The sequence below is a fragment of the Notamacropus eugenii genome, chromosome 4, assembly GCF_028372415.1.
Source record: "Notamacropus eugenii isolate mMacEug1 chromosome 4, mMacEug1.pri_v2, whole genome shotgun sequence".
Lineage (NCBI taxonomy): Eukaryota > Metazoa > Chordata > Mammalia > Diprotodontia > Macropodidae > Notamacropus > Notamacropus eugenii.
The window spans coordinates 146343041-146368131 of NC_092875.1; the positions used below are offsets into that span (position 1 = coordinate 146343041).

General features: G+C 34.3%; 1 protein-coding gene across 14 annotated transcripts in view; it reads right to left on the reverse strand.

The window, feature by feature from the left end:
- Positions 1-25091, reverse strand: part of RIMS2 (regulating synaptic membrane exocytosis 2) — an 842692-nt gene that overhangs the window by 113667 nt on the left and 703934 nt on the right. Inside the window, exon 1 of one of the 14 annotated variants that reach the window (XM_072603318.1) lies at positions 8159-8247. The exons of the other annotated variants lie outside the window; for them this stretch is intronic. The gene's annotated coding sequence lies outside the window, so the exon portion shown is untranslated. Of the gene's footprint in view, positions 1-8158; positions 8248-25091 lie in introns of those variants that run through there. 14 annotated transcript variants of the gene reach the window in all.

Consider the following 25091-nt stretch of genomic DNA (forward strand, 5'->3'; position numbering starts at 1 on the left):
AAATTTCATCCATTGTTACCATTCTGTTCTGTCCTTTGGAGACAAGCAGAACAAGCCCATTCCAACTTCTACACAGCAGTCCTTAAAATGCTTGAAGTCAGCTATCATATCCTTCACTAATATGGTAATTATCCTCAGTGGGCAGCTAGGTGGTGCAATGGATAGAGCACCAGTACAGGAGTCAGGAGGACCTGAGTTCAAATCTCACCTCAGACACTTGACACTCACTTAGCTGTGTGACCTTGGGCAAGTCACTTAACCCCAACTGCCTCATCCTGGGTCATCTGCAGTCATCCCGATGAATATCTGGTCACTGGATTCAGATGGCTCTGGAGAAGAAGTGAGGCTGGTGACCTGTGCAGTCCTCCCTCACTCAAAACAAAGTCAAATGCAAGTCATGTCATTATTGCTCTGATGGCATGGTCTTCTTCGGGCAGTGAAGGATGAACACAATTATCCTCAGTTCTGTCAAACGATACTCATATGGCTTTAATCCCAGGGCCTTTATCATTTTGGTTGCTCTCCGCTTACCAATTCCCTTCCTAAAAATGGTACCCAGAGTGGAATGTTCTATAAGTTGTCTTACTAGGGCAGTAAAGAACAGGACTCCTCAGTTCTCAATACTAGGCTTCTCTTATAGTAGCCTAAATTTGCATTCCATCTCTTGACTGACAGACCAAATTCTTGACTCTTATTAAGAATGGTCAATTAATCTTCTATTTTTAGAATTGCTGCTATCTAGATATTTCTCACCCATCATGAGCCTGTTTTACCATAAGGACCACCTTCTACATGACAACATTCCAGATCCCTCCAACTTTTGGTGCCCTCCTTTATCAAGCTATCTTTTAAAAAAATTTTGTATTTATTCTAAATATACATACATACATGTGTGTGTATGTTTGTGTGCGTGAGTGTATGTGTGTGAGTGTGGGTATGCGCATTTCCCTGATAAACTGTAAGATTCTTGAGAGAGGGAATTTCATTTTTGTCTTTTACTTCCCAGTATCTCACTAAGTGTATGGCATGTAGTAGATACATAAATACCAGTTGATGGACTGATTGTGAAGATGAATTTTTGAATCTCAGTATGATATTTCATTTATCCCCACTATATTTCATTTTAGTAGATTTGGCCCAGTGTTCTAATCTATCTTTTTGAATCCTGACAGTCATTCAATTTTCCCATAAGTATAATATGAAAGTTTCTGCCAAACTTGGTCAGTCATGTTTATAGCATTTCTCTCATTTTTTCAATTTGGTAAATCTATTTTAAAGGATATTAGATTAGTCTGGCATGATTTACTCTTGATAAATCCTTACTCGTTCTTTTTAATCACTACTTCCTTTTTTTAAGGGTACACTAGCCAAATTTTAAAGTGTACATTCTAGAATTTTGTCAGGAATTGAAGTCAAGCTCACTGACCTATAAGTTTTAGATTCCATTTGCTTCCCCTTTTTAACACCAGGACAACATTTGCCCCTTTTCAATCTTGTTACCTTTCTAGTACTCTTTCACAGTAGAGTCTTATTTAGTGATAATAACCAAGCAACAACATCTATCAGTCCTTTCATTGTTCTAGGATTCAACTGATTTGGGTCACGTAACTTGAAGTGATCAACAGCATCTAAATAATCTCTTACTATCTCTAATTATCCTGAGTGTTAACTATTTTGTCCTATATTTTCAGATCTAAGGAATATATTAATTTTTAGCGAAATCAGAAACAAAATAGGAATTGAGTATTTCAGCCTTCTCTCTATCATCAGTTCCCTTCATTCCACCTACCAAGAACAGCAGTTGTATCCCTTCTTCGATCTTATTCCAACGATATGTTAAAAAACAATCTTTTTATCTTTAGATTTTCTTGCCATCTTTAGCTCATTCTGAGCATTAGCATCCCTAACACTATTCTTATGAGACTGTACCAATCTTTTCTATTCATTGTCTGTTACCTGTTTTGCTTTGTTTAGTTTTATTCCAGCTTTTGTGCATTTAAAGAAAATCTAAGCTGGCTGATAGGTTAAAGAAAAAGAGTTTGTGGAGAGTAAGGGATTGCAGATGTCTAGAAATTAAGAGAATGATTAATGAAGCATGGTCCTGGAGGAGGTGCAACAGGATGGGAGCAAAAAGAGGGGTACAGGGGTTACCTTGGAAAGGAGGAAGTCTCTCCAATTTACTGGTAGAGTTTGTTCATAGGATCAGAGAATTGTTTGAAAAAAAGGAGACTTTCTCTCTTAGACTTTCTTCAAATAAAGTTTTTCTTCCTACTGTCTTATCAAAATAAAAACTTGCTTTTCTGAAGTTAATTTATTTTTTTGCTAAATTTTTTCTCTTTGTTTTTAGATTCCTAAGTGTAATAATCACCTTATAATTATGACCTGTTGATAAAAACCATCAGGGTTTTTCACTTTCATTGTTTATCATCAATCAATAAAAAGGGGCCTTTGTTTTAACTGATTCATTTACTTTTTCAACTAAGAAACTGTTTCCAACATATTTGTTAAATCTCATACCTGCTAAATGTTTTTTTTTCCTCATGCAAAAAGTATTATTCACATTGGTAATAGGTATATTATATTCCCAGAAAGTGTCAAAGATTTATTTTTTTGGTAATGTGCTAGGATACTTGCCATTTTTTTAAAGAAACTCTGAGATGTCCTTTTAAGAAGTGAGTAATAATGTATCATGGACAGAGTACCAGATTTGGAGGCAGAAGATCTGGGTTTGAATTCCTACTCTACTACTAACCAGCTACGTGACTTTGGGGTTAACCTGTCTGGATCTGTTTCCTAGTCCGTAAAATGAGTGTGATGGTGTGTGTAAAATCAGGTAGCTCCTAAGGTTCCTTTCAACTCAAAATGTGTATTCTTTTATACTTGTAATTTTTGGAAGAAAACAGCACCATACTGGAGTTTTGTAATAGAAGCAATATGATATGATGGAAAGTGTATTGGTACTCAGTCACCAACCACTTATTAAGCACTTACTATGTTCCGGGCACTTTGACTAGTACTAGGGATACAAAGAAAGGCAAAAGATAATCCCGGCTCTCAACAAACTCAGTCTAATAGTTTTAGAATCAGTAACTTGGAATATCCACTAACACATACATTAAATGTTGCCTACCTGATCTCTTTGACCTGAAAGAAAGCACCGTTACGTGCCACAGGCACCTCTCTAAAACTTAGCTACTAAGTCATAGGTTCTAATCTATGTTGAAAGGTTTTTCTGCACTGGGAAGTCTCCAGAATCCTTAAAGTCTTTAAATGCTCACATATGGGTACTCCTTCAAGGAGGGCCTCTGTGTCAGGTTAGTCAGCATTTCTAATCACCAACAGACCATGGTACAAAAGATGAACTAAGCTGGCTAGAGAAACCTACTTTTACTTTCTTCAGGTAGTGAGATCATGAAAAATTTCTTCTGTGCTATTAATTGTCTTGATTCTTTCTTGACTTTTCCTTAACTCACATACTTTCTTTGTTTCATAAGTTTTATGTATACAACAAAAGACAGAATCTCAGCATTGGAAGATATCTCACAGGTATCTAATTCAACTTATTACCAATTAATTCATGAATCCCCTCTATTACATCCCAACAGTCATCCACTGACTGCTTGAAATACTGTGACTGGGAACCTAAAATCTCATTAATCAGTCTATCATATTTCTGAATGGCTTTAATTAGGAAATTTATTCAAATACTTAGACAAAATCTGCTTCAATGAAGCTTTCATTTGTTCACTCTAGTTCTTCCCTTGAGGGCCAAGTGGAACAAATATAAAACCCTTTTTACATGACAACCCTTAAAATATTTAAAGACAGTTATCATGTCTTTGCTAAAAAAATGACTTTCATTTTCATTTTCTTAATATCAAGTTTTAAAATGGAAAATATCAAGTTCCATTGCATTTTTCAAATGATGATTATATGCTAATGAAATTATTATAAGATTACAGCATAATAAAATATCATAACATATTCCCTAAAATAAAGCTAAGCTATAAAAAATATTTTAAACTCCTGGGACAGTACTTTTCATCCATATAAAACCAAGAGACAATATTCCCAAATAAATAAATATCATGCAAAATTTTAGATTTCTAAAAACAATCATTCCATCAAGTGTTTATAAGTGAGGAAGGCACTGTGCTAAGTTCTGTGATACAAGGATAAAACAAAACAAAACACTGTTTACCTCAAGTATCTTATATTCTAATCAAGTATACATTGTAAAATATATTATTTTGTGGAAAAATAATATATATATTTTTTCTCTTTAAACCTGAATGCTAACCAAATCTAAATACTATATCTCTGTATTTGGCCTAGACATGCCACACCTTTTACAAGCCGCAAAGCAGGGTTTAGAGTTTCATGTTCAGAATAAAATGCTCCATCTTATCATACAAATTTTCCATTGCAACTCGCTCATATTTGAAGATTGGTATTAGATTTGATTCTTCCAATCCACCAAAATTTTGATTTCACCTATTAACACTTTTCAGTGTACATAGGACTTTTAGTCTCCATCCAAACTAATTTTGGGGGGGTTTCTTGCAAGGCAACCTCATCTATTTTATACTAGACTCATTGCAAATATAGAGAAAGGCTTTTCTGGAAGTTATTCATCATTTATATCACCCAGAGAAAAACCTAAAGAAAAACTAATTTCTTCTAGTCTCTTTCACATTCTCTCCTGACTTAAGAGGATATGAAGGATATAAAGATAGGACTGTTACTATTTTTAGGAAGGATATTTTACCAAAAGATTTACCCTTCAACATATAAAACAAACACTCCACCTTTTGTTATTCTTCAAATTTTCTTAATTCCAACAATAAGTTCATCCTAAGTTGCACTCAAGTGCTATTTAAATGTCTTATATTGGCTTGACTTCACAAGGTGCACTTTTTTTTTTTTAATTTCCTGACTGATTCTCTATGGTAGTTTGTCAATAGTGGTTTCAAACATTTTCTTCTCAAGTCACTTCTACCACCAAATTCCCCCTGTTCCTTTTTAGCAGAGGACTTTACTTCCTACTCACTCAGGAAACCCAAGATAATCTTACTCAAGTTCCTGTTACTGTCTAGTACGAAATTTAAATTATCTGGGCATCATTCCCCATCCATTTCTTTGTTCCAGTCTCAAAACGTGGGGAGGTCTTTTTTGAAAACACCAAGCCCTCTGTTTATATTTTTATTTCCATTTTCTCCCATCTCTTACAAGTATTTTGCAAATTCAATCATTTCTTCTCTTTCTTGCTAATATTCAGTCTCCTTTCCAACTGCCTTCACATAGAATCCATTCTTCACCATCCTTTAAAAAAAGTCTCACTTATCCCACCCATCCCCTCAACTGTTGTCTGATATTTCTTCTCCCTCTCACAGTCAAACTCCTAGAAAAATCTGTCTATGCTTTTTGCCTCTACTCTATTCTCAGTCAAGGCAACAAGCATTTACTAAGCCCTTACTAGATGCCAGGCACTGTGCTAAGGTCTCAGGATTCAGAAGTGAAGGAGAACATTTCAGGCATGGAGAAGTGCCTAGGATAAGACACAAAGGTGGGAAATGGAATGCTGTGTTTGAGGAACATAAGGTATCATAAGGTATCTGAGAGGAGTAAAGTTTGGAAAGATAGCTCTGAGAAAAACTGTGAAGGTCTTTAAATGCTGACTAGAACCTAGGCGACTGGAAGAATGACATGGGATTCTCAGAAGAAATAAGGAAATGAGAGAGAAGTGTTTAGGAGGAGCCCTTGAAGTCTGGCTTGGCTCCCAGCACTGGATGGGAGCTGTTCTCTAAGGTCATGTATCATCTATTTATTGCTATATCCAATGACCGTCAACACCCTTTCCTAAGCATTCTCTCCTTCAGTCTTTGTGACGCTGTTCTGTTGTGGTTTGCTTCTTGCTCTTCTGGACCCATTCTTCTCAATTCTCTGCAAAACGCATCATCCTTCTTCCCCCTCTTATTCAGACCTCTTTCTTTAGCCTTCTTTTCTTTTTTTTTTTTTTTTTAAATAGTGATCTTAGTGGTCTTATCAGCTTCCACAGGCTCAACTCTGAACTTTATATAGGTAACTCCCATCTCTATCCTCACAAGTCCAGTTGCCTGCCAGATATCTGTACCACAAGCTCAACATGTTGTGACTGAAGTTATCTTTCCTTTATAATCCTCCACTTCCTTCCTCTTAATTCCTTATTTACTTACTTATTTAATTACTCAAAGGTAGCACCATTCTTTTGATGATAAAATGAGATATCATTTGCAAAGCATTTTGCAAACTTTAAAGCACCATAGAAATGCAATTACAACAAAAACAACAACTTCTCCTCCTCTTTCTCCTCCTCCTGTTTGGCATTTCAGGCCCTTCAAGTTTTGGCCCCAGGCTATATTTCCAGATTATCTCTCTACAGTACTCTTTATGCTGCATCAAACTGGCCTACTCTCTTCTCCACACATAACATTAAATTTTCCACCACTGTTCCTTTGTACAGTGCCCCCGTGCCCAGAATGCTCTTCTCACCTCTGCTTCTGACTCCCAACCCAAGGGCCACTTCATTCAAGAGGAATTCTCTGATTCCTGTTGTTAGTGCCACCCCTCCTCAGCCCATCGCTATATATGTATTTTGTATATATCCTGAATTAATTTTAAAGCAAATATGCTACATTCTCTTCTACCACAAGTAGAAAATAGCATCTTAGGAGCCACCATGCCACTTTTTCGTATCTTCAGTGCCTAACACATTTTTTTCCCATAACAGACACTTCAATAACTGATAGATTCCTGAAGGTTATGCCAACAGAATATGTGTTCAAACAGATATTATCTAAAAGTAAACATTTCAAAAATTGCCTGGCAATGAATTCTATTGAAATTGAAGCCTACTGGACATCACTGAGTGAATTTTATTGAGTTAAGTTCAATTAGCTTCAAAAATACATTTAAAGACAGAGCATTTGAAATACTTCAATAAGACTACTCCTTAAATGTAGTACCATTTAATTGTTTTATGCTATATAGAAAAAAGTAATAAAAGAACTCCACAACACATTAGAAAGGATGATTTTGCATGATTAACCCACTGTCACCTATTTTGCAATGCAGAGAATAGGGCTCTGAAGGCAATAATATAAAGGATGGGGCAGTTGTAATGAGAGAGAAGGGAACATGAAATACCATCTGAAGTAAGGCAGTATGGAGGGATATGACACTTGAGGAGGGAGGCACCAAAAGCAGTTAAAGAAACACTGAAAGAAGGGGTGAAATGATTATCAAATAAAAATTCTAGTTCTGATTGTCCTTACTTGGATATGTTATTTGGGGCAACCTTCTGGTGACTCTTATTATATGTCAAATGTGACGGCATTCAAATAAATGAACCTTTATCTCTTCCAGTTTTAAAATTCTATTATTCATACTGCTTTGAGTTGACCTTCCATAGATCAGTGTATATTTATAGACCAATCTTCAACAATAACAACTATTTCTTTTTTTCTAAACAATGTAACTCCCATTTGGGGTAAGATTTTCAAATCCTCAATTCAATTTCAATGACAATATAAAAGGTATTTGATAATACTAATTGTGGCAGTACTTAAAAATATGGTTCATAAGTTTGAAAAATAAAGTAAGAAATTAGAAAACAGTAAGATGGCCAGTAGAATTTTAGTGTACAAATTATTTTTTAACTCTGATAATGTTTAGACTGACTTATCAAGCTGATAATATTTTACACTTGAATTTTAATTTTTGACTCCATGTTGGTAAAATTTTTGTTTAAAAGTGAATTAAACTTTCCCTAATTGGAAGAATGAAAGCAATATCCTGTTGATACTTCCCTGCCTCAACTTTAAATTTTCTTCATTCCCTCTTCCTTAATTTATCCATTAAAATTATACTCTCATTAACACAATATGAATTATGTTTAACTCATACATTCATTCAATTTACACTCATTTCAATGCTGTATTTTACTAATCAGTTTCATATTTTAGGCTTCTAAAAATACTTATTTCATAGGCCACTTAAAAAGTCAATGCTATAGATGTATTAAATGCCTTAAATGAGAATGATTTTGTTAGTCATATACACTGAATCCCTTCAGGGGCCTCTTTAAGATAGATTGCAGCATGTTGTAAGCATAACTTACTTTTATCTTCTTAGATTCCAACGTGTTCAGCCCTGTGATGATTGTGGATTCCTGCTTTGGTGTGATGCCTCAGCATTCACGAAACTGGTTTATCAAAGTTTAGAAGTCCACTGGAGTTTGGAGCTGACCTAGGGGAGTTAGGCAAACCATTTTTTAGTATACTGCATGGTTTTTCAGAATTTTAAGAATTATTATTTTATATCTCAAAGGTATAAAATAATACATTGTATTTATGAAACCATGCAATATACTAAGAAGAAGCCTTGCCATATTTTTCCAATGCTAAAATACATGAATTTCCCAAAACAAAAGGGAAATTTACAAAGGGCTGAGGGATTAAAAGTTGCTGTGAATTTTTACTCAGAGGACTTATACAGAAACAACATATAATACTGAATGAGGTTGAGCTAAGAATTAAAGATATGTTTCCATCAAAACATCAAAATCATGAATATTGCATGGAATAGGTCAGTGGAATAATTTTATAAGTGGTACTCATTTTCTTCAAAGAGAAGAAAAGGATTTCAGTTAGGATAATACTTGGCAATTTTCAAAGAGAAAATTATTCATTTTGATGGCATTCTCATTTCATTCAAACTCTCCTTCATGTAAGAGAGGGCACTAGGAAAATCCTCCACTCTCTCATAATCCCCAAAATCTCCTTAAGGTTTTACTGGAATGGGAGTGGTGATGGTGGTGACAAAATGATATCATAAAACTCATTGTACAAGAAATAATATGGCAATGTTAATTAGGTGATGGCCAGGCTCATGTTCCAATTAAAAGTATACACCTCTTTATATAGAGTATGGTATACTGGAAAGGAGACAGGACACAGTCAAGAGAAACTTGGGTTTGAATACCTCCTTACCTACTTATTACCTTGATCTAGACTTCCATAGGCAAGTCAATAATATAATCTTTCTGATATTTAGCTTTCTCTTACATAAACTGGGGAGGTGATAATACTTATAGTGACTATGAAATGATGTTGTAGCTAGAAACAAATGATTTAATGTATGTAAAGCATTTTAAAATTAAGCATATAAATATCTGTTATTACTATGACTAACATTTTTATCAAGATACGATATTTTAAAATAATTTTCAAATAACCTTAGAATTCTTTTCCATTTCTAGGCCTGGAGAAACAATAATACATCCTTTGTCTAGGTTGATAGATATAGGTATATTTAGATTTAACTTTAGATATCTAGAAATATCTATATAACCAAATTACCTGAACTTGAAATCTTCCTCTAGTAGTAAGATACTTAGCTGTTTGACCCTACGCAAGTCACTTAACTTCTTCTCATCTATAAAATACAGATAATAATGGTACCCACCTTACAGGATTGTTTTGAGGTAAAATAAGATAATATATGAAAAATACTCTGTAAATCTTAAAATTACATATAAATGCTATTATTGTTGTAGTTAAATGCTTGAATGTTCTAACCTGGAAGAGTTTAAAAGTGATCTAATAAAATAATTAAAAACCAATTATTTTAAAAATTGCTTTTATAAATCCATGTGAAAAAGAATCTATCCTTGAACAATTGTATAAAAAGCTGAAAACCCCCAGCATTAAATTAATCAATGCTACCAAAACATCTACCCAAAAGACTTGTTATACATTTCTTTGAAATACAAGTAAAATAAAAATTGTAAGATATTTTGCATCTATTTAAGAAAAAGAATTGAAGAGTTTTATTTTTAAGTTCATTAGCAAAATGTAAGGAGTTAAAAAATCATGATCAAAGGAAAGCTAACTTCACAAGTTTACAAAAGAATTGGTTAAACTTGGCTCTAACTGAAAGTATACAGTATATATATATCTTTCTTAGTCCCATCTTTTGCTATATGCAGTCAAATATGTGCGCATGTGTGTATAAGTTTGTTATAAGTTTTGTCATAGAGCCTACTGCTAACTGGTATTAACAAAATGAAAATGCTTCTTGAAACTATAGTTATAACAATAGGCAAGAGTCAGGCGTCATACAAAATATGTTTACAATAAAAGAGGAGCAGCTATAAATGTTATGAAAATGATATCTTCTCAGTTGGATGATTTGATTGCCACAAGCTAATTAAAAGACATAATTTCTTCTTCTAAAATAAATAGCTTGTCAACAGCTTTCACTCCCAAATTAAAAATGAGATAAAACCTAAGCACCAGAAATCAATGAATTTAAATGTACATCATGTAAAGAAATAAGAAATCAAAAGTGAGAAAAATTCATAAAGTTCAACTCATCATACAGTATATATAAAGAATATTTATATTGGTTTTCAGAGATTTTCTTCCTACTATTTGTTTTCCTTCTACTTTTCAGGAAAGCAACTGCATTGACTCCTTGTACTCACTAGCGAATGGGTTAAAATATAAAGATTTAGTCACTTCTGAAAGCCTGTCAAGACTTGATTGAATAAAAAAACCCAAAAGACAGTTGAAAAAAGTGAAAAGCAGTATAGAAATTGGAGGAACACTTTTTCAATAAATCTTAGCATATCTGTTATGATTAAATTACTAGTTCCCTAATAAGTTTATCTTTGGAATATAGGAGTCAGATATATTAAATCAATGAACCAATGATAACTTGCTAAGTACTTACTATGTGCCATGCTCTGTGAATATAAATGCAAAGAATTAAACAATGCTTACTCTCAAGGAGCTTACATTCTAACAGTAGAGACAAGAAATACATACATAAATAAACAATACGCAAATAAACAATAAACAAAAAGGGAATTAATAGAAATATTTTTGTATTTTGTTCAAATCAAAGCAATATGGGATGGAATGTACTATCATTTGGGGAGCTCAGGAAACCTTCATGTAGAAGATGGTACATTAATCAAATCTTGAAGGCAGAGAGGGATTCCACTAATTGGAAATGAGAGGGTATGGCATTCTAGGCAGGAAGGTGGGTGACTGTAAAGATATGATGATGGGATACATAGTATCATATTTGAAGAACACAGAGAAGGCTGGTTAGGCTAGATCACAGAGAATAAGAGGGACAATAATATCCATGGAAGCTAGAAAGATGGATTTGGATCAGACTGTGAAGGGTTTTCAAAAGCAAAGTAAGTGAGATTATATTTTAACCTAGAGGCAATAGGGAGCCCCTGCAGTTTATCAAATCGCTATTCAATGGTAAGGTATGCACATAAGGAAAATCATTGTGGCCCCTATGTAGAGGATGGGTTGAGGTTATTGAGAAAGGAAGAGCAATTGGAAGGCTGCTACAATTCCCTAAGTGAGTGCAGTGAGGTCCTAAAATGAGGTGATAACTGTAAGTAAAGAAAACAGGATTAGATGTAAATGATGCTCTGGAGGTAAAGATAGCAAAATTTGTCAACAGTGGAAAGGGCTGAGAGAGAATGAAAAATAAAGGATAATACTAAATATGAATCCAAGACCTGAAAAATTATGATGCCTTTGACAGAAAGAATGGGTTTGGGATAAATATAATGGAGATATTTTTTGGAAGTCAAGTTTGAGATGTCCCTGGGTCATCTAGTTTAAGTGTGTATTCAACAAGTGAGGCAGCTAGGTGGCACAATGGATGGAGCACTGGGTTTGGAATCAGAAAGACTCAAATTCATGAGCTCAAATCTGGCATCAGACACCTACTAGCTATGTAACCCTGTCCAAGTCATTTAAGACTCTTTGCCTCCATTTCTTCATCTGTCAAATGAGTTGGAGAAGGAAATGGCAAAGTATTCCAGCATCTTTGCCAAGAAAGCCTCAAATGGGGTCACAGTCAGATATGACTAAAAACAACTGAACAACAACAAAAAATAGGGCAAGTGGTAATGCAGGACTGAAGCTCAGGAGACAGAGTGGAATTGGATAGAGACATTTAAAGCTCCTATGTATAAATATGATAATAAAATCTATGGAAGCTGATGAGGTCATGTTAAGAAAGAACAGAAAAGGGACCATGACAAAACCCTAGGAAAAAGAATATGATAGAAACTGTTACATGCATGATAAGCCAGTAAAACCCGACTAAAAAAGAGAAGGTAGACAGGTAGGAGGGAAAAAAGGAGTAAGTAGTGGCACAAAAACCCAAAGAAGAGAGGGTAGAAAGGCAAATAGGTAGAGAAGGATGGTGATTGAGAAAAGACCAACAGATTTGATAATTAAGAGATTATTGGCAACTATAGAGAGGAAATTCAGTTGAATGATGAAGTCAGAAGCCAAATATTAAAAGGGTGAGAAAAGAACGTGTGGAGATGAAGTGTAGGCACTGAGTATAGATAGACTTTTCAAGAAGTTTAGCTGAAAAAGAGAAGAAAGAGAAAAATTACTAATCTGAGGTCATATATCCACACCAAAATAGAAAGTAAGCTCTTGTAGGATATGGCTATTATGCTTTTGTATCTCCAGAGTCTAGTTTCTTATATTTAATAGATACATAATAAATATATACTGAATTAAATTGAGAAGGCAATTGGGTTAGGTCTTGAACAAGACAGCATAACAGTGGAAAGAGCATCATCCCTGGAGTCAGAAAATTTGAATATTTATCCTGGTTTAACTACTTGCTGGCTGGCTATCCTTGGCCAAGTCACTAAATCTCTCTGAATCTGTGTCCTCTATAAAACAGGGATAATGATATTTATGCTACCTATCTCACAGAATGAAAGGAAATGATACAAATAAGGTGGGTTATACATTTGAATAAAAACTATGTAAATCTATGTATTTTTAATTATAAAAATGAATAAGAGGGGAGGAGAAGATATTCCAGTAAGGGGAAAATAAACAAAATTCTTGAGGCAGGAATGGATGTAGGCTAAGTTTGGAAGAACAAGGATGCTGGCCTAAAAAGAGACAGTTTTTTTTCATAATTAGTGAAATAATAGATACATGCAGGTAACATAAATTAAAAGCCTTGAAAGTCATGCACAGCAGTTTATACTTCATGCAGTTGACAACAAGGACTCATTTTATGCTTCTGAGCGCAAGAAAAGGTAGTATGGATTACATGAGACATTGAAAATAGGGAAGCCAAGTTGGAACCTAAATGATTCAAAAAGGTTCTTACATAGGGCATTGGTTTTCTCATTTATAGAATACAAAGTTACTAAAGCCTCTTTCAATTTTGAAATTCTATGACTATGCTGCAAGTGAAAATGATACTCAAGTCAAACAATATACATATTTCGGAAAGTTGAGTCTTTGAAAAAAAAGTTAGTGATCTTAAAATAATAGAGAGATGCTCAATATTGCCAAAACCAATATTAATTTGTAATAGCATCATTATGAAATTATCATCAACCTCTACCTTAACATCATGAAACTTCACTGTAACTCTGCTCAACTTTCAACCAACAGCCAAGTGCTATCCCAACTAAGTTTGTTCAAATCTGCCCAGGCACTGCTACTCAATCTTATTCATAGCTGTATTCTGGAGCTAAACTCCTCATGACTTTCCAAAGGATGAAGTTCATTCCAATTTACTGTATCATTCCCTCAATTCATTCTCTTGGCTTTTCTTCCTGTAGCACTCTGGAGATTTCTACTCTAAGGCCTGCTATCTATATTGGTGGATCCCAACCACTTCACTCCAAGCTCAATTCGTTCTATGGACTTCACTTCCTTGGGAGAAGCCTTTCCTGTTTATCTTTATATGTAATATTCCCCTATTAGAATATAAGCTCCTTGAGGGCATGGACTGTCTTATTTCCTTCTATTTATATTTCCACATCCTGTCTGGTACATATTATTTCGTTAGTTGGGTCAATTCCACCTTGCCAGTTCTACTCCACTCAAAAGAATCACAAAAATTCAGAGCTGGAAGAGACTTTAGAGACCATTTAATTCAATCCATTCTTGAGAAAACACAGGTGATAAAACACAATAGGTGGTGATTCAGCTTTTATTTGAAGACCTCCACTGAAGGGGAAAATGCTATTTTATGAAATATTCCATTTTATTTTTTTATGGCTTGAGTTGTTAGGAATAGTTTTCCTATATCAAGCCTAAATGTACTTTGCCACAGCTTCCTTCCACTATTCTTAGTTGTACTGTTTGGGGCCAAGAAAAACCTGTCTCTTTCCTCTCCTACACAACTCTCCAAACACTTGAAGACAGGCATTTTGTTATCCCCATGTCTTCTCTCTAGGCTAAATATATGCAATTCCTTGAACCAATTTTCATTAAGAATACAACTGAATCCCTGTATCACTCTGAATACTTTTGTTTTTGTTTTTTTTTTTCTGTATACCTTCTAGTTTATCAGTGTCATTCTTAAAAATATCATGAAATAAACAAAGTAATCAGGATATTGTCTGACCAGGACAAAATATAGAAAGACTATTCACTTATTATTCCTTTTTTAACAGAAGTCTAAGATAGCAGTAGCTTTCTTGGCTGCCACAGCACCATTGACTCATATTGAGCCTGCAACCAGTAAAACCTCTAGTTCTGTTTCAGGCATACTACTATCTAATCCTGCTCTTCCCTCTGCCATGGTGCACATTAATTTAAATATGTATTGTTATATAGATATAAATAAATGAGGAAACTGAAGCTCAATAAAAGAAATTATTAATATTCTAACACCTGCATTAAAATATATTCAACAAGTACAAAATGGGGATTAAAAAAGCAGTTCATCTGAAAAAGACCTGAGATTTTTAGTGGATGCTAAAAGGGCAGCTAGGTGGTGTAGTGGACAGAGTGCCAGGTCTGAAGACAGGAAGACTCATTTTCATGAGTTCAAATCTGTCCTTAGACAGGTACTCATTGTGTGACCCTGGGAAAGTCACTTAATTCCATTTGCCTCAGTTTCCTCATCTGTAAAATGAGATGGAGAAGAAAATGACAAACCAATCTAGTATTTTTGCCAAGAAAACCCCAAAAGAGTTCACAAAAAGTTGGGAAAAAATGACTAAAAACTAAAACTGTCCTTCTTAGCTGCTCTCTCTCTCTCTCTCTCTCTCTCTCTCTCTCTCTCTCATAAACACACTTGTGAAATTGATGTGTTCCAAACTGGGAAGGCATGGCTAGAAAGCAGCTTGTTTGAAAACATATCTCAGGGTTTTAGCATCTGTAAGTTCAACAGATGTTGAAAGTATGCTAAGGAAGCCAAGAATGCTATTATCATTTTAGACCTCTGCTAAGAAATACATAATTGATAAGTGACAGGTCTATCATACTTTGTCTTGGTCAGACCACATCTGTTTAGTTTAGGATAGTGCTTTCTAGGAAGGACATTAAAAAACTGGAGATGTTCAAAAGAGAACTATCAGCACATACACACATATACACACACACAAGTCTTTCACAAAATATGCCAAACTGATCCCAATAATTCCCTAATTTTATGATTTTTAGTGGTTCTGTTGATGCAGTACTTCTTGCCTGTCAATTTTAAGAATTCCATTACTAAGTTTAAGCTATATAAAAATATTCATTTCCCAACACAGACTAATCCTTATTCACTGTGAGTCAAAATTATTTTCTGATTATTATGTATAATCTTGTCTTTCACCTCCTTTTTTTATCAACGTATTTCCCTTACTTGGAAGACTCTTCTAGAGATATTCAGCTAGGTTGACACTGATTAAATAATCAACACTCTCTGGGTCATTAAATGAGCTTCAATTATAACTACCTGTAATATAATTTAGCTTCCATCTCTCCATCTTGTTCATTAAGATACCATGAAAGACTTGTTAAATGCCTTGCTGAAATTCAAGTATACTAATTTTCTGGAATTTTCTTGATTTCCTACTTGTATAATTCTATTAGAAGGAATGAGGATAGCTTTATACTGTTCTTAATATACTCATGCTAGTTCATAAAGACCACTTTCCTTTTCAGTGCTAAAAAATTCCTTTATCAACAATTCATAACATTTTCCCAGGAATTAGCATCAATCACACCATTCTAAATTTCCAATTTATTTACAACTTCTGTCTGAAGATTGACACATTTACTCATTTCCCATTCCAAAGCGTTGTTTCCATTCTCTATGATTCATCAAAGATCACCCACAGAAATTCAATAATCACAGTCACATATTCTTTCTCTATCTTCGTAACGTAACTCATTAGGACCATGTGAATGGAAATCTCTGAAGGTAGCTCGGTATATCTTACCATTTCTTTGCTTATTTTAGGTTTCCATTCCTTGTAAATCATTTTATTTCCAATCTTCAGATCATTATTCTTTGTTTTGAAAACCAAAGTACAATTGAAATTGAATAGCTTTTCTTTCTCTGTTTTCCATGTTCATTTTTTATCCCATATTTTTTTGTGTCTTTTAAAAACACGATGTTCCACCTTGGTCTGTTTAGATATATATCTCCCCCTTTTCTACCTCTTGCTAAATAACGGAGATCTGGTGTCATCCAACCTATCTTAGCAAACTGATGGGGTCCATACATTGTACTAGACCCCTCCCCATTACAGCTACATGAATGGCTTTTCTCTGCTTCCAGCAATATATCTCTTGTGTAATTATTTTTATACTTTTCATGTAACCTTTAGCTTTTAATAGAGAATTAGTATGGAATAGTAAAAAAAAAAATCACTGGACTTAAAGTCAGAAAGATCTCACTTTGAATCCCTCAAACACTTGCTGGCCACGTGAATTTGGGTAAACCTCACTAAGTCAGTTTCTTCGGCTATAAAATGGTGATAATAGTACCTATTTCAAAAGGTGGTTGTGACAATTAAATGATAAAATATATGTAAAATGTTTCAAAAGCTTTAAATCACTATGTAAATGTGAGTTATTTCAAATTATTTCTCAATCTTTTATGATTATTGCACAATACTATCATTAGCTCTTGAGCAAATTTCCTTTTCAGAGTTTTGAGCCACAAAATCCCACCTATCTTTTCTCTAAATTTCTTGAAATTTCCATAATTCTGGTTCAGACCCTCAAAAACTCTTATCTGGGCTACAGAAATAATTTTTTAATTGATCTCTACTAAAAATCTCTCCTCATTCTCCTTCACTTAACTACAAAAGTGATTCTTCCTAAAGTGTAAATCTTAAAAGCGGCTCCCTGTTAGTTCCAAGATGAAATGTAAAGTGCTGTGTCTGAGATTTAAAGATCTTTAAAATCTGACCTCTTTCTCATATCCAGGGGCTTTATGATGCAACTATAATGACCTACTTGCTGCTCCTCATACACCACACACTATGTTCCATCTTGCAGCTTTTTACTGACTGGCCCCATTCCTGGAATACTCTCATCAACTCCACCTTTTAGCTTTCCTGACTTCCTTTAAATCTCAGCTCAAATTCCATTTTCTACAGTCCTACCTTCTCACACCCCTTAGCTGTGAGGGTCTTCCATAGCGAGATTAGCTCCCAATTATGCTGTATGTATCTTGTACGTCCTTGGCTATCTTATGTTTCTTCCTATTAGACTACAAATTCCTTGAGGGCAGGGATTTTTGCTTTTTTTTTTTTTTCTGTATCATTAGTACTTGCAAACTCCTTGGCACACATTAAGTTCTTAAGGGATATTTAACAGATGATTGGTAGATAAACTGATAGAGTGTACATCAGACTTTACTAGACAAACTGTAAGTTAGAAAGATCATGTTCTATCAAGAATTTAATGTTGATTCCATAACTATTTATTATCAATAAAAATCAGATCCAGAATAATAGTTCCTTTAGAAAATTAATTTATCTAGATATCTAGGTATCTGGTAAGGTAAATACTTTATGCAAAGAGAATCCTCTGTATCCATATTTGTCCCATCACTACTATACTAGTATGACACTTATCAAGGACTTGATAAGGTAGTTTGTTTTATATTCCTACCAAATACATTTCTTCAGCCTATCGTTTTACTTATATGATCTTATTTCTGAGCACTTATGTGCTCTCTACCATAGCTCTCTCCAGTTTCCACAAAAAATGACCACATAGGAATTTTTTTTGTTATCCTTTTTACACCTGTAGAAAGTATAGAATTTCAACATCATATGCAACATCATATTGCCTCTTTTTGCATTTCAGTGAAATTCATGAGGTAATGTTTATCTTTTTGTCTATATAATCATTAGTTCAATTTATTGATTAACCCACTCTGTATATTGATAGGTAAACATCTGAACTGAAGAACAGAATGGGAGAATGTGTGTGTGTGCGTGTATGGGGGAAGAAAGAGACAGAGAGAGAGAGAGAAAGAGAGAGACAGAGAGAGAGAGAGAGAGAGAGAGACAGAGAGACAGAGAGAGACACAGAGAGACAGAGAGACAGAGAGACAGAGACAGAGACAGAGACAGAGAGAGATCTCCATTATTCTGGAACATTTTTTTAGATATCAACTTTGCAATCCATCATATTACTCAAGTCACCAAGCATATATCAACACAGTCTAGGCATGAAATGATGAAGGCATACAGCAGAGTGGTCGCAGAGTCAGAAGAGAGAAGACACTATATAAAAGATGTTATGAAGGTAGAACTCATAGGACTCAGCACTTGACTGAATAATGAATGGTGGTGGTCTGAGTCAGTCAGTCAATAAGCATTTATTAAGTGCTTACTATTAAAATAAAATAGTAACAATTCCAACAAAGTATACACAAGACAAATAGGAAATAATTATCAGAGGGAAGACACTAAAATTAAAAGGTGTTGGGAAATGCTTTCTGCAGAAGGTAGGATTTTAATTGAGAAATAGAAGCCAGAAGAGCTAGAAGGTGGAGAAAAGAAGGAAGAGCATTCCAGGTCTGGGGGATATCTAGAGAAAACACCTGAAGTAGAGAGGAAATATTTTGTTCATGGAACAGAAAGGAGGTCAATATCACTAGATCAAAGACTGTGAGGTGGTCTTTTTAAACTGGAAATGTGAGGGAAGAGGTTAAGTTATGAAGAGCTTTGAATGTCAAATAGAGGATTTTATATTTGATCCTAAAAGTGATAGGGAGACACTTAGTTCATTGAGCATGCTGCTGACATGGTCAGACCATTCTTCAAGAAATCATTTGGTGGCTGAATGGAGGATGCAGTGAAAAAACACTTGTGATAGGCAGACCAACAAACAGGTTATATCCATAGTTCATGCATGAAGTGATGAGGGCCTGCACCAGGATAATGGCAGTATCAGAAGAGAAAAAATGATATATTTGAGATATATTGCAAAGATTAAATCAACAAGCCTTGGCAACAGATTGGAAATGGGGAGCAGAGTAAACTATAATGAGGAATTTAGTATGACACCTAGATTGAGAGCATGAGGAATGGGAGGTTGGTGGTGCCCTTGACAGTAATAGTGAAGTTTGGAAAAGGGAGAGTTTAGGACAAAAGATAAAAATGAGTTCAATTTTGGACATGAGATTATTAGATATCCAGTTTGAGATGTCTGAAATGCATTTGGAGATCCAAGACTGGGGGTCAACATAAACACTAGGGCTTTATAAGTAGTTTGAGAATTATTAATATAAAAATAATAACTAAGTTCATAGAAGCTGATAAGATCACCAAGTGAAGATATCTGCGGGACACTCAAAGTTAGGAGTGTGAACTGGGTGAGTATTGAGCAAAGAAGACTGAGGAGTGGTCAGATAAGCAGAAGGAAAACTAGGAGAGAGTGAGGTCCCAAAAACCTAGACAGAAGAAAGTATTAAGATGAAGAGAATGATCAATAAGGCTGCAGAAAGGTCAAGAAGAGTGAGGATTTAGAAAAAACACCATTTGATTTGGCCATTGGGAAAACACTGGTAACTGGAGAGAGCAATTTGGGTTAAATGGTGAAGTTAGAAGATTAGGTGGCCTTTTCAAGGAGTTTAGTCACAAAGAGCAGAAGAGACTTAGGATGACAGGGATGGAAGGATCAATTGAGGGCTTTTTCAGGATGGAGGAGACATGGACATGTTTGTGGGTGGTAGTGAATGAACCAGTAGAGAGGGAGAGACTGAAATTAAGTGATAAAGTAGTGATGAAGAGGGGGATATCTGTTGGAGAGACAGGATGGGATTGAATCACTTGAGCAAGTAATGTTAGCCTTGATAAGGAGGAAGGCTACTTCATAAAATGAGACAGGGGTTAAGAAAGAGATGATGTCAGAAGGGATATGAGTGAAAGGAGATGCTCTTATCTAATCACACTCTATTGGGGTTCCACCTTTTCCTTTGCCTCCTTCTGATACCAAACCCTATTCTTTATCCATATCATGACCTACAATTGCTCTACCCTTCGGTTGTTTCCCAGACCTAGACACTAGCCACCCTTCCACTAGCCGTTCTCCTTTCCCCATCTTGATTTCTTGTTGAATCAGTTCAACTCTACAATGTCCTCTTCTCTTGGGTCCCCAGACATTTCTTCATGTGAAGAGTAAGTGAAGGAACAGAAAGCATCTAAGAGTTGTTGGATTAGGAGAGAAGAGGGTGCTCTTGGCAATTGGCCTAAATTTTTCAGTAAAATATGTAAAATCCTCAAACTGAGAGAGTAAGAAAAAGGAGAACCATAGGAGGTTGGGGAGGGATGAAAAGTCTTAGGAAAGATGATGTGGTAAATGACAGTGAATTAATTAGAAAATTATAAGTAGATTGTCTTGACACATTGAGGATCCAGATGAGATTATGCAACATAAATTTGTTGTAAATCCAATCATAATGGTTTTGTGATTCTTTTCCCTTAGCTTTCAGCAGTTTGTGAGTTAACAGTGAAGCCAACAGGTGGTAGGAGTAATCAAAGGTTGATGCTTAGTAGGTCAAGATCAGTGATAGAACAAAGGTGACTCATTAGATAGGCACCTGAGAAGAGTGCAGAGCTGAAAGATCACCAAAGGGATCAAAATTTGTAAGTAAAGCATTATTAGCTAATTCTCCCATTTCAGTGTCATCCATAAATTTAATGAGAAGGATATTTATATCTTCATCTAAGTCTTTTACAAGTGTTAAACAGACCCTGGTCAAAGTTGGCTTTAAAATATCCCCTTATTCTTTTCCTCATAGTGTTTTAATAATACAATGCATCAACTTATAGATTCTCTTCTATCTGCCACTGAGGATCAAAGAGTATAATATTTATTAAGTACTTTATGAATAAAAACTAATTTTCTTTATAAATGTGAGACATAAGAATTATGATACAGTTACAGTTAACAGAAATAAGACAACAATCAGGGAAACAGTAGAAGTTCAGAGGAACATTAAATTGTTAGTAAATAGGTTATTCAGTTAGTATATGGGCAGCCAGTCCTATTTATAATGTTGGTAAAGGTTATGGAAACAAATTTTATGTCTACAAAAAGTAGGAAACCCATCAATAAAAAGTATAGGAATGAAACAGAAATTATTAGTAAATTGTAAATAAATTGCTATTGATTAACATATAAGTCAATTTAATTCAAATAAGTGTCTCACATAAACTATGAGCTTTCTATTGCAGACTGAAAGAGAACAAGCATTGAATGTTTACTTTCCCGGGCATGAATTACTGTAAGGGAGGTTAGGACAAATAAAAGCCTAGGACCATAAGTCAATTAGTTGTTTTATAAAAGCAATTATCTAAAGGCTGACATAAGCTTTATTTTTATGCCAAATTCCAGTTCCAGCATACAGAAATCTAATTTCAAAAAAATAAATAAAAGCAAATGTATTATATGACAAATACTTTATTTTTTTAAAAAATAGAAAAAATACTAGTAATATTATTTTATACTATATAAATTAACACTAATTATTATTGTGGATAGGATGCTGGTTTTTGAGTCAAGAAGAGATAGATGTAAACTCTATCTTCAATACTTACTAGCTATAGGACTGTGCACGAAATTGAATCTCAGTTTTTATCTAACCTCACAGGACTGTTGTGAGGCTCAAATGAAATTAAACATACACATGTGTGTGTATATATATGTATGTGTATGTGAATATGTATATGAATACATACATGTATGTATATGAATATAAATTCATACAAGTAAAAATTAATTTTGAGGATTACTCAAAGAGCAATAGAAAGCCATGTTGTGGGTAAACTAGCTAAAATATATGGATATGAAACTGAGTAAAAAAAAATTCAATGCAAATCATCAAATAAATGTTTGACTAGAAAAAAAAGCTAGACATATAGTGAAAAATAGAGAAAATAATTGATGTACAGCCTATGTACTTCACTGATAGCCATATAATAGCAAGGGACCTAAACGCACACACATATAATTTAAAATGTAATACCTATGTCAGTTATTATTTGTATGTATTTACCTGACAGTTTGATTACTGGAGTTAGGGCCAGGTGCTTTTCTTTAAACATTTATTTTAAAACATAACTTCAGTATTTATGTTATTATTTAAAATTGTAGGTTATTACTAAGTGCTTATTGGATTGAACTAAATATTATTAAAAACAAGTTTGCAACCTAAATAAAATTTTTAAATAGGTTTGAAACCTGGATTTACAACATTTCCAAAGAGCTAAATCATGAAATTATTCTGGGTTCTGCCTATCAATTTTTAAGTAATACATTGTTTAAGGTACATTTATTTCTGAAACAAAATTCTCTCTTTTTAACACCAGTATTCTCACAGCAATGAAAGATATGATATGAAATATTTCCCTCTGAAAAATTAAGTTTGAGGGGTAGTCAAAGAGCAATAGAGAGCTACATTGTGAGTGAACTAGCCACAACAAATGGATGTGAAATGGAGCAGAAAAACTAACTTAATGCATGTAATTAAATGAATATGACTTGAAAAAGTTGGTCAGGGGTGAGACATATATAGAGAGAATAACTGATGGACAGTTTTTCACTAGTATTTCACTAGTATCAATGTAATAGCAAAGGACCTAAAGAAAGGGACCCAGAATGATGTGTGGTCTGGTATTATTTTAGGAGATGATAACAAGCAAAGAGATGTAAAGAATGAGAGGGCATGGATGGGTTTTGATCCATAACACTAGAAAAAATGAATATATTAATGAGAAAAAAGTACTATCACAACATAAAGAAATAGGCATCATTGTACTATTTCTCTGATCATTCTCTATACACACTGACAACCATTTAAGTTTAATAAAGCACTTTTAGAGCAGCATGATTTTTTTTTTGGCTGAAGAAATTCTGTCAGGATATTTTCCCCCCTTCTATTAATTAGTCATAGCAGGAAGAAAAAGGAAAGACAAAACAAAAAGACCTTTGGCAACTTTCCAGGACATTTCTGAGTAGTCCGAAATAATTTCCAAAGAATATTTACCTTTCTAGAAATTCTGGACTAATGTGATGATAAGTATATTTCTTATTCAATCCATGTGATAACCACCCACATGCCAGGTAATTGTCCTAGTAATCTGCCTATTTAGGGTATTGTAAAATGCGTGCCCAGCATCTCCTCAAACAGATTCATTATTAGACTCAGCAAATACTAATCTTATAGTTTGGAAATATTCTTATCCCACATATAAACATATAAAGATAATCATTCTTGATAACCAAGAGTTATATTAACCAATAGCTAGGAAATCCATCTGATAAGACTTTGTATATGGTCTCAATAAGCAGATACAGAAAATGTAAGAAGAAAGCTCCCTACAACATAGGAATTGACTGAATAACATGAATGTCTGAATAATAGACTAGAAAGAAAATATTACACATAGCACACTTAGTATATGATGAAAGGATATGATATGTACACATATTTTATAACAGTTAATAACTATTTTGAATTCATATGCATATTTAATCACAATCATAGAGACTATTCTGTTGCATCCTTCAGTGGCTAAGATAAATCAAAATGATCTCAATTATACCACTATTACATACTAATGAACAGAATTCAGTTCTAATACTATCTAATAGTGTTGTAGAGGCTGAATTTTGAAGCTTCCATTCAAAGTTAAATTTGATAAGAAGCACGAATTATATAATTCCTTTGACAATACGTCACTGTAAAAACTTCAATTCTCTATGTCATTATGAGATGCCAGTCTCCTGGTCAGTGTTATTATGTGCCAGGTACTATGCTAAGTAATAGAGAAAAGTGCAGACATGGTCTATTTCCTCAAAGGGCTCACAATTTAATGGAGGAGACAACATACAAACAATAATGCACTTACAAGATTTATATAGTGTAAATTCCAGTGAAATATGTGCCCCCCTTAGAACAATCTATAATATGAATATTAAGTCAGAAACAAGACTGGCATATTAACTAGTCTAACTGAATCAAGCAAAACAAAATATAGGTTTTTCTTAATTCATACACTGAAATACATGTATGTTCGTCTTTCATTGACCGAAGAAGGGTATGCCATCAGAGAAATAATGACATGACTTGCACTTGACTTTGTTTTGAGTGAGGGAGGGCTGTTCAGGTCACCAGCCTCACTTCTCCTCCACAGCCATCTGAATCCAGTGACCAGATATTCATCAGGATGAGGCAAGTGGGGCTAAGTGACTTGCCCAAAGTCACACAGTTAGTGAGTGTCAAGTGTCTGAGGTGAGATTTGAACTCAGGTCCCCCTGACTCCTGCACTTGTGCGCGCTCTCTCTCTCTCTTTCTCTCTCTCTCTCTCTCTCTCTCTCTCTCTCTCTCTCTCTCTCTCTTTATATATATATGTATATATATACATATATATATATACATATATATAGATAGATAGGCATAGATATATTGATAGATAGATATAGATATAAATGTAAGTTCTTGTTTGTTTCACCTTTCCATTTATTAAGCTTCTATACTATTATGTTGGGTACAAAAATACTGAATATAATTATAACTTTGAAGATCATCTTGCAAAAGTTTATAATTATAAATTTATGATTTCTTTGTTTTGATCCAGACCTGTAATTAGAAAAACCAACACTCCTAGCTGAACTTGGTAAAATAATCTCTGATATCATTAATCTAGCCTTTTTTGATGAATTGGCTAAACAAGCAGCTGTTCTCAATTTAGATTAGATTAGAGCTGTCTAAAAGAGCAATGG